Source organism: Triticum dicoccoides, chromosome 7B, assembly GCF_002162155.2.
Source record: "Triticum dicoccoides isolate Atlit2015 ecotype Zavitan chromosome 7B, WEW_v2.0, whole genome shotgun sequence".
NCBI classification, from domain to species: Eukaryota; Viridiplantae; Streptophyta; class Magnoliopsida; order Poales; family Poaceae; genus Triticum; species Triticum dicoccoides.
The window spans coordinates 32285725-32303181 of record NC_041393.1 but is presented as its reverse complement, the minus strand read 5'-3'; positions in this window follow the sequence as shown (position 1 = coordinate 32303181).

Genomic DNA, 17457 nt, shown 5'->3' with positions numbered 1-17457 from the left:
TCACCCCCGTCGAAAGGCAATTCGTAAAGCTGCTACATGATTGTAACGTTGGTCCATCAAGAATGGTCCAGATACTATCACTCATCCACAGCAAAAAGGGGAAACTGAGTAGCATGCCCTACGTACCAGCTGACGTCACAAACCTACAGGAAAAGTACCATAGAGAGAGCAGGTTGGCTGACATAGAGGCTACAATGGCCTACTTCGATGAGAAAGCGAAGGAGGATCCGGATTTCTTCTACAGGATAAGGTTGGATGATGAGGACCGTGTCAGGAACATGTATTGGGTGGATGGTGCTGCAAGGAGAGCCTACAAACATTTCCGAGATTGCATTTCATTTGACGTGACGTACCTCACCAATATGTACAAAATGCCATGCACTCCGTTCATAGGAATAAATAACCACAATCAGTCGTTGCAGTTCGGCTGCGGGCTCGTTCGGAATGAAGACATGGATGGGTACGTTTGGCTGTTCAAGACCTTCTTGGAGTGCATGGATGGACTTGCTCCGATGAACATAATAACAGATAAGGATTTTAGTATGCGTGCAGGCATAGAGGAGGTCTTTCCGTTGGTAGTGTAGAGGCACTGCAGGTGGCACGTTATAAAGAAGGCTAAGGAGACGCTAGGATCGTTCTTTGCTGACCGTCCAGAGTTGCACAAGGCATTCGAGCTGTGTGTGGACCACATCTTGACGGTAGAGGAGTTTGAAAGGAGCTGGATGGCCATGATTGAAACATATCAAGTCCAAGACAACGAGACGCTTGCTAGCCTGTGGGAGAAGCGAATGTACTGGGTGCCGGCCTACTTCATGCAGTGCTTCTTCCCCTTTCTGCAGACTACGCAGCGCAGAGAGGGGTTCAATGTTGTTTTGAAGAGGTACGTGAGTCCTGGCAACTCATTGCTACAGTTTGCCAACAAAAAATTCTAGGATCTGAGCTACAGCAAGAAGCGACCACAGCACTAAAGCAGCCAAAATTGCTAACGTATTTACCGATGGAGAGGCAAATGAGCAAGATATACAAACAAGATCTTTAACAAGTAAGTCAGTTGCGTTACAGTCTTATTTGCAGAAGAAGCACCAAGGCAGTAGGTGCCTTATAGAGTGCAATGCAGTTGCCATGATATGCAGTTGCCATGTTTAATGAAATACTGTTTGCCATGCTTACTCAGCTGCAGTTGCCATGTTCAATGAAAATTCTGTATTTCCATGCTTGCTCGGGTGCATTTTCCTTGTTGAATGAAGTGCAGTTGCCATGTTTAATGCATAGTGCTTCCATTGGGGCATGTTGGCATGCAAATGCCAATGTCAACTGGATAAAAAATGTTATATTGGCAACACATATGCTGAAATGTAGTTGCCATGTTTAATAAAATGCATCTGCCGTGTTTGTTGAAATGCAATTGCCATGTTTACTCAACTGTACATGCCACGTTTAAACAAAAGGGCAGTTGCCATGTTTTATGCAATGTGCTTCCATTGGGGAATGTTGGTGTGGAAAATGACGATGTCCAGTTGAAAATGTACTACAATTGCCATGTCTAGTGTACTCCAGTTGCCATGTCTAGTGTACTGCATTTTCCATGTCTAGTGTACTGCATTTGCCATGTTCAACGAACTATATTTGCCATGTTCAATGAAATATGTTTGCCAGGTTCAAACAAAATGTATTTCTATTTCCATGACAACATAAGGTGCTACAAGAAAAAGAGAGCACAATAGTTTAACAGAAAACACACAAAACATGCAGATTCCAGGAAGAAATAAAGCATGCCAGCATGTTCACGGCTATCCAGGTGGACGAACATACGTTCAAGGTGTGTTCTATTTTGGGCATGTCAGATTCAGAACCTGAAGACCCGGACAAAGGAAGGAACTACTTCGTCAAAGCCTCGATAGGCGAAGGCGAGTACTACTGCCAATGCTGCAAGTTCGAACGGGATGGCATTGTGTGCTATCACATACTAAAAGTAATGGACATGAACACTGTGACACGTATGCCCCGCCATTTCATAAGGCGGCGATGGACTTGGGACGCTGACGAAGCGCCGCAAACAACACACGCAGTTTTGGCTGTGCACGACGAGAGACCTGAGTCAACCATGGAAGCCGTGAGGCACGTTGTGCTGACAAAGAACTATGCTGAGCTAATTGATGAAGCGTGCAAGAGTGATGAGACAGCGAGAGTCGCAGAAAAACACAGGAAGGCACTGAAAAGAGATCTTGATGAGATCAAGAAGAGGAAAGCTAAGGAAGCCTTACACCGGTTCCCCCGCACATCAAGTGTGCCTTCATCCACGGGGCCATCATCTGAAAACTCGGAGATAGGATCTGGAACGGCAAGCACACAGACCCAGGTCAGGAACCCACCCTGTTCCATCACAAAGGGTCGTCCAAGAGAGATAAGGTACAAGTCGGGATTGGAGATTCAAGCAAAACACAAGAAAACCAAGAAAGGGGCGGGCAATCCATGAGCAAAAATTGGGGTGATGTGACATGGTCCTTGTGGACATTTTGTTTTGTACCCTAGATGATGAGAATTTTTTTAAAAAAAATAGGGAGAATGACTCTTGAGGGGCATCAGAAATGGAAGGAAAATTCATTGAGTGGATAAATGCAGTTGCCATGTTATGGGTACTTAATCTGCCATGTTATGTGTAGTTAATCTGCCATGTTATGTGTAGTTAGTCTGCCATGCTATTTTATACCAAATATGCCATGTTATTTATACTAAATATGCCATTTTAGTTGTACTGGATCTGCCATTTTAGTTGTACTGGATCTGCCATGTTAGTTGTACTATATCTGTCATGTTAATTATGCTGGACCTGCCATGTTGTTTGTACTGTATCTGCCATGTTAGTTGTACTGAAAATATGCCATGGTATTTGTAATGACTCTGCATGGCATATATTTCCATGACAATATGACGCGCTTTAGAGACACATAGTGTGTTGTGTGCAATGTATGGGAAACAAGTTGGAAAAAGCGTAACGTGCATAAAACCGCAGCAAAGGTTGTGGCTACATGATCAACCTACCCATGCTAGCCGGTGCAGTTAGCGATGAAAAATAAGAAGCAAAACAGCCAAAATGAAAAACGACGATGACTTTCACTACCCATGTCTGATGAACTACATTTGCCATCTTTTTTAGAACATCGTAGACGCATTCGAAACAGCAAACCGGTGCTAGAAACGATGAAACCATTGTAATAATGATAAACATAACAATATATGTGTTGTAACGCCTAAAATAGGTTCACGTCCACACATATATTACAGAAACTATTCAATTGTCGCTCACACACCTCCACCACTTAGTAGGCTACGCGGGGGTGCACTCATAACATAGCACACAAACATAGTTTTCGACGAGAACAAAGAGATAGTACCTTACATTCCTCACCAACAGAATGTAAGGTATGCATCCGGTGTGTAACGCCACGTGATCACTTGTACTTCTTATTGATTTTCTTGACAGCTTCCTCCACGAACTCGCGTGCTCCAGACCGCTTGTTGAAATCTTCATTCGTCAACCAATTCCACGTGTGGATTTTCCGAAGCTCAACGACCGTTGCAGCTGTGATAGCAGGGACAATTCTGCCTTCCAACTTTGCAAAGTATTCCAGCGCGTGAAAGCCACAGTCTGTCCTGCACGAGAAAAAAAGTCAGGTGAACACGCAAAAAGGACTGATGTAGCAAAGATAGACTTCGATTCAGATGTGACAACAAAAAGAGGGGTTGCATTGATGTAAATGGCACATGAAGGAGGGGGTTAAGAAATTATGTGTTCCCTTGCTTCACAGTCACCACATACTCAGTCGGGAAATGCCTGATCTGGACCTTTGAATGTTCATAGTGACGGTTCCATGTCTCTTTGAGGTTGTTGATGAAGAATTCGGCATGCGTAGTAAGGTCTGCATCAGCTTCCGAACGGATTGAATCAAGCACCTCAAAACGTTGGTTCTTCAGGTCAAGACAGATCGCATAGTGGTGACCACACTTGTCGTGTGTGTCATGTGGTGCAAGATCCTGGAACATGGGGAACATGACCTGCATTTAAAAGTGAATGAATGAGAAGCAGACTTCACATAAAGAACAGCAGAGGGACAAAAAAATTATAATCATGTAGAATGTTTGGTTATGGGTGGGGGTAGTTGAAAGAAAGTTGCCGTCCATGTATGAACAAAATGTGCCATGTATTTTACTATCAAGTTGCCACATAGTTTGCACGGGATACAAAAATCAAGATGTCATTGTGCACGACAGCTGTTGCCACATGAAAACATCTGCCACATAAACACAAGTGCAGATAATGGCAAAAAACCACACCATGTGAAAAAACATTGCAGACAGGGAAGGAGTACTCACATATTTCTTCAGTGTGAGCTTGAATTCACCGTGTTGAGCAAAATTCTTCCTCGGGATTTTGTGGTGGAAGTCACCATCCCATATTTTGCAGGTCACACTGTAATGCATGATTATCTTGTCGGCACACACATCGATGTGATTGTTTATGTAGTCGATCCCGCATGCAACTACATTTGTCGACATTTTACCGTTTGGCCTCACAGACTCGGCAAGATCACCCAGGTCGACGTACGTTGCTCCGCATTGAATGACTTTGGTTCTGTCCAAACATGAGTTGTATGAAAACGATATAACATGGAAGAATCATGCCTACTAAGTAAAAAATATATGAAAGATATAAAACATAAGCGGATCGTGTATAGAAAGTACAAAGAAGATGAATGGTAAAAAAGGAGAAAAGCAAAATGAGAGATTGTGGGGTGTGGTCATTTACGCTTTCATCTCCTTCATGTGCTTGCTGCTGGCCCTCGCATTTCCAAACCGCTTGATGATATCGTACAGCTGGGTCTGTTCCTTAGTGGCCCTGAATTCGGGCTCGTAGTCTTCCGCGGGAGGTGGGTGAACTACCCTCTGCTGCCTCATAGAACCAGGGGTGGCACTCCTGATGGTATCCTCGGATACCGTATCTGCAGGCACGTTGGAACTTGATTGCCCTTGCCCTCGTGAGGTCCTCCTCTGCAATGCTGCCTCCTCGACCCTGCGGTAAGCTTCGTCAAGTGATAGTGAAATCTCGTCAGGGGTGGCTGCAATGATAAAAAAATAAAAAGTGTGTTAGGATACCTAGAAAATCAAAAACAGATGGATTGTGAGGAGATAGGGTGCATGATGTGAGATGTAGGTAGAAAAAGTGGGGCAGTTGCCATGTGTGGTCCAACTACAGTGGCCATGTCATAGCAACTACAGTTGCCATGTAGTTGCACTGTAGTTACCATCTAGTTGGACTGTAGTTGCCATGTCACAGCAACTATAGTTGCCATGTTGTGTTAACTCCACTTGCCATGTGATTGCCGTATGAAAAAATGCAGCATGGAAACAAAAAATGCAGGTGACATGGTGTGGCAAATCCAGTTGCCATGTGTAATACACTGTATTTGCCATGTGACAGCAACTACAGTTGCCATGTTGAATCAACTTTAGTTGCCACGTGCTTGCCAAAAATGTCAAATGCAGCATGGCAGCCAAAAAATGTAGGTGACATGGTGCATCAAATCTAGTTGCCATGTCATCACATGTCAGTTGCCATCACAAGTGAGAACCCCCAAAAAATATGATTGGGACAAAAGTCAAACAACAAAGATGTATACAAGAAAATCATAAGGACATGACAAGTGTACCTTGCACAATCGGCTCTGCGAACTTGACAGCCTTCCTGCCCTCGACCATTGGTTACGCCATCATTGCGGGCATGCCTCCTGGGAAAGAAAAGGCAACTGGCATAGGATCTTGCGCCACCGGTTGATCTTGACTGATGACAAGGCTGAAGCTCGGTGGGGTAAAGGCCATTGGGTGCCTCTCGTTCCTACTGGCCGGACCACGAACAACTTGCGGGGCAGAATCCAAGGGTGAAAGATCGACAAACATATCTGAATCGACCGCTACAGAATGATCGGGCTTATTTGCAGGGTGGGGCGTGTTGTCAGCGGTATCAGCCGCAGCTTTCTTGACAATCTTCTTGTTTGGGCTATAGGGGACACCGACATTGACTGGGAGCCTGGAAGTGCGCAGATTTATGCTGGGGATTTCCATTGTGGGTAAAGGCGCAGTCTGCTTCGGGCGTTCACCTGCGTCACTCGTGCCCGGCTTGACACCTGCATCAGTTGTGCTGCAGTCTTGCGGTTTCTCCATCACATTGCTTTTGGCAGGTGGCGAGAATAGTGTGGACGCAGGAACATAACCAGAATCGTCTCTCCTGCTCCTAGCTACAGCCGGTGCATTGGGTATGTCTGTTGGTTGCTTGCGGGGGCTACGACGCCTAGGTGGAAGACCAACACGCGAAACAGTCGCCTTAGCAGTATCTGCACCGACAGGAGCTGGAGCTGTTGTGTCAGGACTCTCAACTGTAGATGGCATATCCTTGTGAACTGCCGCCTCAGCCGCTTCTGTCGTGGACACAGGAGTGCCACCACGCACGCGCTTGGAATCAGTGTCAGATGAGCGGGAATCTTCCTTGCTTAGGTTCATCTCAGGAGCGTCCACTTCAACGCTTGCTGATGGGGTGGCATGGCTCACAGTAGCATCCTTCATTGGCAGAAGAGTTGGCAATATTTCAGCTGTCCTGGCAGATACCGACTCGTCACTCCCCCATGTACGGATGCCTGTTATTCTAGCCTGCACATCTGCAGCCGGCGGAGATGGTCGGCCACTTGCATCAGAGTTGGTGGGAGCGGTCAACGGTGCAGCAGCGGTATTGTCGCCTGGTGCCTCATGTACATCTGAGTTGCCCCCTGTTGACAACTTTAAATGCAGGCGTTTGAGCGGGTCCTTACTGATATGCTTGGCCTCGCGCATAGTAGTCTTCTTCACCCTGCAAAAAAATAAAGCACATGAAAAAGTATTAAAAAATAAACAAAAATATATTTGCCATGGTAGGAATCTTAAAAAAATGAAAAACAAGTGGAAAAGCTGGTAGTTGCCATGTAAGGGGAACGTGAGTTGCCATGTGTCATAATTAGTAGTTGCCATGTTAGCCAACTTGAAGAATGATAAAAATGTCTGATCTGCCATGAATGCAATTTCAAACCTAGGTGTGGGATGAGCTCACAAGCCAACGGTAAAGATGGCAGTTGCCATTAGGTACAGTAAGAGTTGCCATTTGGCCTAGATGCCAGTTGCCATGTAAAAACCAGTAGGAGTTGCCATACACTTAAAAATGAAGGAAGAAATCATTTGGGAAAACAGCAGTTGCCGCGTGGGGGATGATGACAGAAGACCATGTGACAAGCTGAACAGTTGCATTGGAAAATCAAGAAAAAATAGCACTATGTCAATGAAAGCACATGGAGAAACCTACTTCTTGACTGGCTTCCTCAGGTCTGGCAACACGGCAGGATCCCCGGTGTTGGTCGTCGTCGTACGAGGAGAAGACCTGGTGGAAGGGGTGTCACCGGCAATGGGGGCACCTTTGTTCAAGCGAGCAAAAACACGGGTGGGCGTTGGCGCCTGTTTCTTCATAACTGCTCGTCCACCAGCGGTCGACTCGCTGCACGTATGAGATGGAGGGAAAAAAAGGTGGCAACTGTCAGACAACAAACTCATTGCCGTTCTTGACAAAAAGCAAGTGCAAGAAATGGATGAGACTGTTCCAAGAAAATAGACACAGCAAAAAACTAAAATTAATGTCGAACCTCCTCCTGGCAGCTACGGGATCGGTCCTAGACCTCTTGCCAGGAGAACCCTGCCCAACATCCTCTGGAGCCCTCCCCCTCCTTGATGGCAACACCCCCTCGCCTCTCGCAGCCGTATGTTCTTTGACTTTCTCTGGTGGGGGGACATCTGTTGCATCCTTGCCCTTGTTACCACCTGCGCGAACTTCAGCATGTTCATCATCATCGGTGTCCTGTTGCACATCCTCCATGTCATCGTCGTCATCCTTGCTGAGGCCAGCGTCTCCATCTAGATCATCTTGTGTGTCACTGGGCTCTTGGGAACTGTTGTCATACCGGCCACGGCAACCGGTTGGCCGATGTGTACGTTCTGGGACAAATGAAGTGAACTGCCTCGCAACCGCGTCGCTGTTAGAGCCACTGAGGGACGTCCACCCCTCAACCAACTTCCCGAGCAAGCCGGTCATTCCGGATGCAAACTGCCCAATTAGATGCTCAACAGGTGCCCTCGCCTGTGCATGAAACAAGAAGCATCAACAACCACCCATATTGCAGTCACTTGCGCGACATCAACAAATAATCCACAGCAAACTATAGATGTAGATATTTTGATTACCTCGGTAGGGCAAGACAGAGCTGAGTGCACGTCCATCCACTTTCCAAAGTTTTGAGGCCCCCCAAACACGTTGTAGTCTATAGCATGCTTGGCCATCAGCTAGAAAGAACCAAAAAAATAGCAAGGATGTAAGATGTAGAAGGTAAGTTTCAGCACGAATGAAAGAGTTCCCATGTGGAGTGAAACATGGATACAATACGCAGACAGCCATGAATAACAAAAGGTAGTCATCCCTTATGAACCACGGACGGTTGCCTCATGTCAAATTTGTAAGCATGTCGTGTGGAGAGAGAAACCAAAACTAACCTGCAGTTTTCCATATTTGGTATCAGTTACCCTGTCTGCAGCAAGCACAGCCTTGACAGTGTTGATAGTCCACGCAGAAACAGCAAACTTGTGCGTAGGCGGCGAGCCTCCTACCCTAGTGAAATCCACGATGGACAGATCAAGACAGTCGACATACATGAGCTGATTTAAGACAATTTTACAAAGAAACAAATATCAGTTGCCATCATGGGTACTTTGTAGTTAAAAAAACAGGATAATCTATGTTCCCATGATAATCAAGTTGATGTGCATGAGAAGAATGGAATAAAAAGAAGAAGTTGCCTTCTGTATGTGCTACTTGCCATCATAGTGTGATGGCAATTGCCATATTGCTAAGATGGCAGTTGCCATCATAGTGTGATAACAGTTGCCATACTAATATGATGGCAGTTGCCATATTTTCATTATGACAGTTGCCATATTGTCATTATGGTAGTTGCCATCTTGTTAAGATCAGGTTGCCATGCATGAATAAAAGTGTGTTATAAAACAGAGTTCACAGAAAGAACTGGTAAAAAATACCATTAAATGCAGTCGACAACCCTTTTGGTACATCTTGCTTGCGAATGAATCGTGGAGGAAGTCAGCAATAAACTTACACCAATTCATGTTCTTCACATTTTTCAGATCCGCCTGCACCACACAAAATTTCAGGGCAAAAAGGTTGCCGCATCAGAAATCAAATGGAAAAAACATCGAAAACACTGGCAGTCACTAACTTTACAAATGACATCGGAGCCAAAAGATTGAAGGAAAATAAAGTAGTAAAGATGGATCATTCACCAGGATGGGGAAGCATTTGTTGCTTGGGCGAAGAGAGGTGGTCGGCGCGAAAACAACTGAGATGAGGTACATGAGTAGCTTCATCTTGAAAACATCTCCATGCGTCGTCATGGCCTGTAGTGAATCTGCCACTGCAGACGTGTTCGGCATGGATTCCGACCCAGGAAACAAATGGGGGAACAGCGCTTCCTCGATCTCATTGTTCACCTCGTACGGGACTTTGATACACGAGGCACACCCAAAGTGCAGAACACGGATTCCTCGTTCAACGGAAGTCTTCCACGTCCCGGAATCACGAATTCCCTGGAGGCGGGCTCGTAGATCTCACCAAGCCAGTCGCATACAGGGTTGACAAGGTTCGTGCACCGGACAGCCATCATAGACTGCATACCCATCTCAGCAGCTGCCCCCTTCTGATCGTCGGTGAATTTGTCAGTCAACGCAGTCAGACGTTCTTGGGAGGCTCTGTTGCGAATATGTTTCTTCTTCTGCAAAAAACAGACAAGAAGTGATCAGTTGTTGCCATGTTTTGCAATGTCATGAAATTTTAGTTCATGACAGACGACTGCAAGCTCGAGGTACCAACCAGTAACATAAAGCATGAGGAGGGGGCGGGTGTGTGTACAGTTACCTCATCACCCTCTTGTCTCCGTCCAGTTGCCCGATTACGCTGTGGTGGATCCATGAAATCATCATCATCATTTTGATGATCGCCATGAGCCATTCTGCTGAGATAGGAACAGACCAAATTGTCATGGTGGAATTGAAAGATGCAAGAGGTAAGCAGTTGCCACCTAACAGAAAATGTCAACTAGTGAATGCAGAAAACATAACATGAACACACACGCACCCCTCCTATGATTGTCGAAAACATAAACGTGGCAAGTAAGCATGTTGGTAGCATTATCAGGTAAAAAAAGAAAAGGGTGCATATGGTAAATGCACTTGAAAACAAAAAAATGTTGAAGTTGCCATGTTAGCCCAAGATAGTACGATAGAAAGTCACAGAATCCTCCACATCACAAAAACTAAGATGTGGCAGCTCACACACTGTATTAAAAGTACACCAATCAAATGCCGCCTGTTCAGCGGCAGAAATGTGATAGGGTGAAATTGTCATGCTGAAATGCAACACATAATACAAAAAAGCAATGAAACCACATCTAATCAATAACCTGAAAATTGCCACACTGTGTTCAGATATCACAAAGTCATTGTGGCAATCAAAAAAATTGCGTCTGCAGTACAATGAATTTGCCACATTGTACTGACTGTAACATGGCAACAGACATGATGTGGTCAGCCAAAAACTTGCCACATGCAAAACATATGTATGGCATCTGACACAATTGATATGCAAATTTGGTTGCCATATTATGCAGCCAATTTGCCACACTGTCCTATCTGCAGTATGGCAACAAACAGTGTGTTCACATCCTATTTGCCACATGAATATACTATACAAGTGGCAACAGGCACACTTGATGTGCACATTAGTTGCCGTCCAGTGCAGTTGGCTGCTGAAACTGCATTGACTACCGATTGTGGCAACTATCACAGTGTGGTAACTATCACAAATCATTCAGAAAATTTAGATGCCACAATGAAAAAGCATGTTTGTGGCTACTAGCACAGTAATTCAGCAAATTTAGTTGCCACATGGAAGAGCGTGTGTGTGGCAACTATCACAGTCATTCAATAAAAATAGTTGCCCCATGCGAAAGCTTATATGTGGCAACTATCACAGTCATTTCGGTAATTTGTTGCCGCAAGGGAAAACACGTTTGTGGCAACTATCACATTTGTTCAGGGAGTTAGTTGCCACACAATCATGATAGTTAATCAAACTACCAAGTTCGCCTCATACTACAGTTTCAAAACCCAACTAACTAGATCTAGGGTTCAATGGCGACTACCGCGACTTGAAATTCGCCCTCAAAGTTCTCCCACGAACTGACTGCAAACACAAATTCGAACCAATGCGCATCAAACAAACCGGGAGACACCTGCCCAATCCATACGCAAGACTAGTGTGTGCCTCCAAACAGGCATAACCACATCAACGATGCCGCCGCCGCCGCGGCGACGAAACTGCCCAATGCCACCAAAAACGGCTAGCAGACGACTTCGGCGCCGGGGGAACACCGACGCATCGCCGAATCGCCTGAATCTCTGCGAATCTCGATCGAGGAATCGAACAGGGAGGGAAGGGGGAAAATGCAGGAAGGGATTGCGAGAGTTGTAGCGAGCATTACCTTCAACCCGCAGGCGCTCCGGCGAAGCCGCTCCATTCCGGCGAGCACCACCGACGGCCGCGAACACCGTCGATTCTTCCGCCTCTGCCGTCGCCTTCTCCCGTCGCCTTCTCCTCCAGTGGTTTGAAATGCGAGTGGGTTGTGGCAGTAACTGCAATGCGGGTGTGTTAATGAAACTGTGAGGGAGAGGGGGAAGAGGTGTGCGACGTGTTTGACGTCAACCGCAGTAGGAGCGTGACGTGCGGGAGCATGGCAGTTCCACCGCATGCCTCCGAGTGGCAACCGCTGACCGCGGGATGGCAACCAACATGCGGGCGAACTGACTCGCACACCGCACACGCGCCTCGTCCTACATGGCGCAGAAAACCGGCCGGTTTGTTCTAAGATTCATGCACAAAGTTGCCAACGGAGATGCTTGCGTGTGGTCGGGATGGTGAACGCCCACACATGTGGGCGTTAACATTTCCGTTGATTAATCTGCTAGGCTTCCATGCATGACTGCTAGGCCCAAATAACATATTTAAAGAAAAGAATGTTGGAGGCCCAATAGGTCGACCGGAAGATTGGATACGAATCGCTTGATTCCAGCGATTGCAGACGAACAGATAGTAAACTGCCATCTAGGTCTCGCGAGTGGAGATCGGGCATTATTGAAGAAGGCCCCGGCAGTCGTGTCGGTGCCGAGGTAGTTACCTCCGATCTAATCCCATTGCTGCTCGTCTTGCTGTGTGAATCCGCAACAGCTGTGGACCGCGGTTCTGTTCGTTGTTTCAATCAGGATCGAGCCATCGAGGAACACATCCAGGCTAAACTACATACCGTGTTTTAATCTCCAAGTGCAAGGTTCCATTTTCAATTCATTTTCTTTGTGTTTGGATGATCTATTCATCTAACGATCGATACTATTAGAAACTAAATAGATTTTGTTTGATCAATGATCACTTTTATAATTTGTTAGGTTCTATGTTCCTGAATCTTCATCGTGTCTGCTAGAATTAGGAAGCATGAATCTGGTACTGCAAAGCGTAAGAAGAAACAAAACTCGAAGTTGAGGCTCAATCTCTAACGGGTTCCCTTGATAGATATTTGGTGCAAGGGCCCCAACATAATTCTAAAAATCAAACTACATATTTTAATGTTGATGATGGTCTTGATGATAATGCAACTGAGGTTGAGGCTCCTGATGCAGAAATTGATGATGGTAATATTGCCAATGAAGGGGGTCATGGTAATATCGCCGATGGAGGTGATGATGCTGATACTGCCAATCAAGGTGATAATGCTAATACCAGCGATGATGATAATATTGCTGATGACATCAAATGTCCTTTTTTGTTTGATATATTTGATCCAAGAAATTGGGATGCACTTGATTCAAAAATGATAGATGTTTTGGTGCAAAAAGGTCCTAAAAGAGACACATCTATTGAACATGGTGAAAAAGACAAATTGTCTAGAAGGTTTTCTGCATTATCATACACTAGAGTTCTCTCAAATGGAGAGAAGTGTGATAGAGAATGGCTTGTATGCAGCAAAGATCTTGGCAAAGTATTTTGTTTTTGCTGCAAATTATTAAGAAAAGGGTTGGTGAGAGGGCAGTTAGCAAATGATGGTTTTAGTGACTCGGCTCATCTTGGTCATAGACTTAAAGAGCATGAAACTAGCAAAGAACATGTCACAAATATGACTGTCATACCATGTGAATAATTTGATGATGATAATATTGCTGATGACATCAAATGTCCTTTTTCGTTTGATATATTTGATCCAAGAAATTGGGATGCACTTGATTCAAAAATGATAGATGTTTTGGTGCAAAAAGGTCCTAAAAGAGACACGTCTATTGAACATGGTGAAAAAGACATATTGTCTAGAAGGTTTTCTGCATTATCGAGTTCTCTCAAATGGAGAGAAGTGTGATAGAGAATGGCTTGTATACAGCAAAGATCTTGGCAAAGTATTTTGTTTTTGCTGCGAATTATTAAGAAAAGGGTTGGTGAGAGGGCAGTTAGCAAATGATGGTTTTAGTGACTCGGCTCATCTTGGTCATAGACTTAAAGAGCATGAAACTAGCAAAGAACATGACACAAATATGACTGTCATACCATGTGAATAACTCAATTTCGCATCGCATGTGCAAAATTTACGCGAAGAAGGGAACTACTTGATGCTGAATTTGGGAAGACAAAGGACGAACACATACTATTCGGTTGTCATACAGTTAATTTTAGGATTAATTATCCTTTTGCCCTTAGTGGTGTCCATGTGCTCAGTTTTGCCCTTAGTTGCGAACCATGCTCAGTTTTGCCCCTAGTCTATCCGCACCGACTCGTTCCGTGAACACTACCATCTCTGACAGGTCGACGTTTTTTGACTCGTTCCTTACAGGTGGGACCAGGCGCAGAGATGCGCTAGACGATCCGACCGTTACACGCGTGGCTTGTGGGACCCAGCAAAGAGTCATTGAGCAGAGAGTCGTTGCGGGTGTGCGATATAAGCGGGCGACAGAGAGCGGCGGTGACCACGACGACAGAGAGAGCGGGCGACAGAGTGCGGCGGTTACCACAACGATAGAGAGAACGGGGGTGACCACGCGACAGAGAGAATGGCGGTGGGAAGATAGCTGTGGAGGGCGCGGCGGTGTTGAGATCCCCTTCGGCATCGAGCTCGATGTCTTCTTCAAGCTCCCACGCCACCTCGCGGATGCAAAGCCCGGCGCACGTGGAGATGCTGATCTTCGTCTGTCCATGGTGTCGGGCAGGCGTTTATCAGAGGGTTTCTCACACACCGAAGAACCATAATTGTCCTTTCTACGTGTGCAGCGATAATGGGGTAAGAATCGGGGCAATTGCACCATTTTCGTGGTCGGGATCTTTGAGCAATGGGTTGATATGTTTGGCGTTCATGCAGGTGAAATGTTTCTTTCTTTGGGTCGATGCTCTGGCCAAGACTGATGAATGAATTGCAAGAAGAGCATGAAGAATGGTTGCCCATGCTTCCACAAACGACAGTGGCCGCAGCACGAGCTCTGGAAGAAGAGACGGAGGGCGAAGCATGCAATGACAGAGAGCTAGCTGTTGAGCTTAGGATGTTGAAGAAGAAGGTTAGGAAGCTTGAAGATCAAGCACCAATACCCATTTGCAATTACTTTTGGGCATTTGTAGGTATGGTAATCGCACTGGGCGTAATGTTGAAATTGTATGGAAAGGCATGAATTAGGACCCCATGAATTAAGGAGGAATTTGTAAGCTTGAAATTTTATGAGAAATTCACCTTGTTCAAAAGATTGGTCAAAGTAGTTTCAATGTTGAAAAAAGGGAGAAGAAATGACCAACATTTAAATATGTTGAAAGAAGGTAGAAGAAATGAGAAATTTAGAAACTTCATCAATGAAATACAGCTCTCTGCTCTGCCTTTCTGTAAAAAAAGGTTTCTCTGTGGGCAAAATTCAGAGCGGAGAGCCAAGTGCCGACTAGACTAATGGGCCAACTGCATCCAGTTAGGCCCATTCGGGGATGGGCAAATGAGATCTCTTGCGTGTTTTTTTGTTTTCTGTTTTGATTTAGTTTAGGCAGTAAATCATTTTATTTAAAGATGAAACTTTTTGTGGAAGCTAATTGAATTATTCCAGAGCCAAACAATTAAGTTTAGAATTTTTTTGGAGCTGTTAAATATTTAATACCAAATTAATTACTCCAATTCAAATACATCATGATTTAAATCAATGACCAAAATGTCATGGAAAATGTTCCTCGACTTTGGTAGAGGTTTACACCTGGTGCCAAAATTAATGAACAAATTTGAAGGGCATTACATAAGAAAAAAATAATTTGTCTAAAAAAATGAAGGGTGGAAAATGCACAAAAAAATTGGTGCGGCTGGACTCAAACCCAGGACCGCGCGGGTTTGTGGCGTTTAGGGCTGCGTTGGTAACCGCTAGGGCGGATGGAAAGACTTTGACATGGCTAGGGAAGGAAGCTATACATACTGAGACCGTGACTTGGTTTAGGTTTAAAAACGCATGTTTGTACTGAATGTTTGCACACGCGTGAGAGTGGTTTCCCTTTGTTTTGCACTGAACTTTTGGAGGGTTGGAAACATACATTTGCACTGCCACATGATTCTGGTTAGAGTGGCACTTGGTTTAGGGTTCAAAGGGAATAAATGTGCATGTTAGTTCATGACTTGGTTTAGGGAAGAAATGATATCTTTGGGCACGGACATTTTTGAACACACATAATAATTTAGATAGATAAGATGCAACCCACCGTACCCTTACATAGATGGGTACCTTGCATAGATAGATAAGTCCAGAGACACGACATGACACGGCACGCACGACATAGAAAAAGCAACAAAATGAAAACGATAAAACTAAAACCTGACGAGCTTGACGAACAACTTCACTCCGGGCTCACACCCCTTCTTGAACATCTTCACCTTGACCTTTCTTCCACCTTGACCGTGCCCCTTCAACACCATCTTCAACTTCACTCCTCCTCCTCGTCGTAGGCAAGGGAGTGCATCTGGTTTTCGGTGGGGAAGATGCACTCTTAGTTGGTTAAGATGTTGTACACCGTGAAGAAGATGGACTCGCAACCGCACCAATACACTTGGCCGAGGAGCTCGCGTGTGTTAAACGGGTTGGCGAAGGTGACCGTGAGCAGTACGAGGATGCCGACGCAGTTACGAACCTTGTTGAGGGTGAACATCCTAGGAGAGCCCCGTGGGAGGTGGGCATAGCCAGCTCTAAGGAAGGCGTGGGTGAGCTCGACGGACCCCCTCCACCTGTAAGTCGCCCACACACGGAGCTCCCTCTCCACTAGCACGCCCAGTGGGTAGCGCAGCTCCAGCACGACTGGCGGACGAAGGAAGGTCGGCCCGTTGTACTACATCTTCACTTGGTCACTTGGAGAGCTTGGTCGCTTGGGTGTTTGAAGTTGGAGAAAATGGAGCTGGCTTTCGTGGTGAGTGGGAGAGGAAGAGAGGCATATAAATAGGCGTGTGGGCGGGAGAGGAAGAAAGAAGAGATGTGAATGGTGCGTGTGTGAATTCGGACGCGTGTGTGTATCCGTTAAGTTTCACAAAAATGATGGGGTGATGGGGCGCGTGCGTGCATTTGAATCGCTCCAATGACGGGGTTGTTGTTTAACCGGGCGCGTGCATCTAAATCGCTGTGTAACTGAAACAATGTCGTAATCTGAATCAATACGTGCATGGCCACATCGCTCGCCTCCCGCACATGCATTCCCACATCGCCACCCTTCCCATGCATGCAGGCTTGGAAAGGCTGAGACAGGCATTAACATCGCTCTCAGGCCCGGATAGCGACACGGCCCAACGGTCCATCCAGCATGCCCGGTACGTGTTGAGAAAAAAAATCGCCAGCCAATCAGATTGCATCTCGCGGATCCCCCCCCTCCCCCCACAGATTCCTTCTGGAAGGGTTAGATCCACGATCCTTAATCGTCGCTAGGGTTAGATGGACGGTCCTTGTTCAGAGCTAGGGTTAGCGGGGTTTGGGAGGGGTTTGGAGCAGTCAAATATATGTTCGACCAGATTTCAAATGAGCCTAATAAATTAAATAAAAATCAGAAAAATGAAAAACCTATGCACATAGTCTTCTTATGTCATATACTAACGATTTAAGTTGATAAACAAGGTCTACATACATTTAAACGATAAGTTCATGTGTCTTATGTGATATCTCAAGTGTCTCAAACTCTCTTGTATGAAGTGAAGAGAAGTATTTTGGGGAAATGAACATGAAAATTTCAAA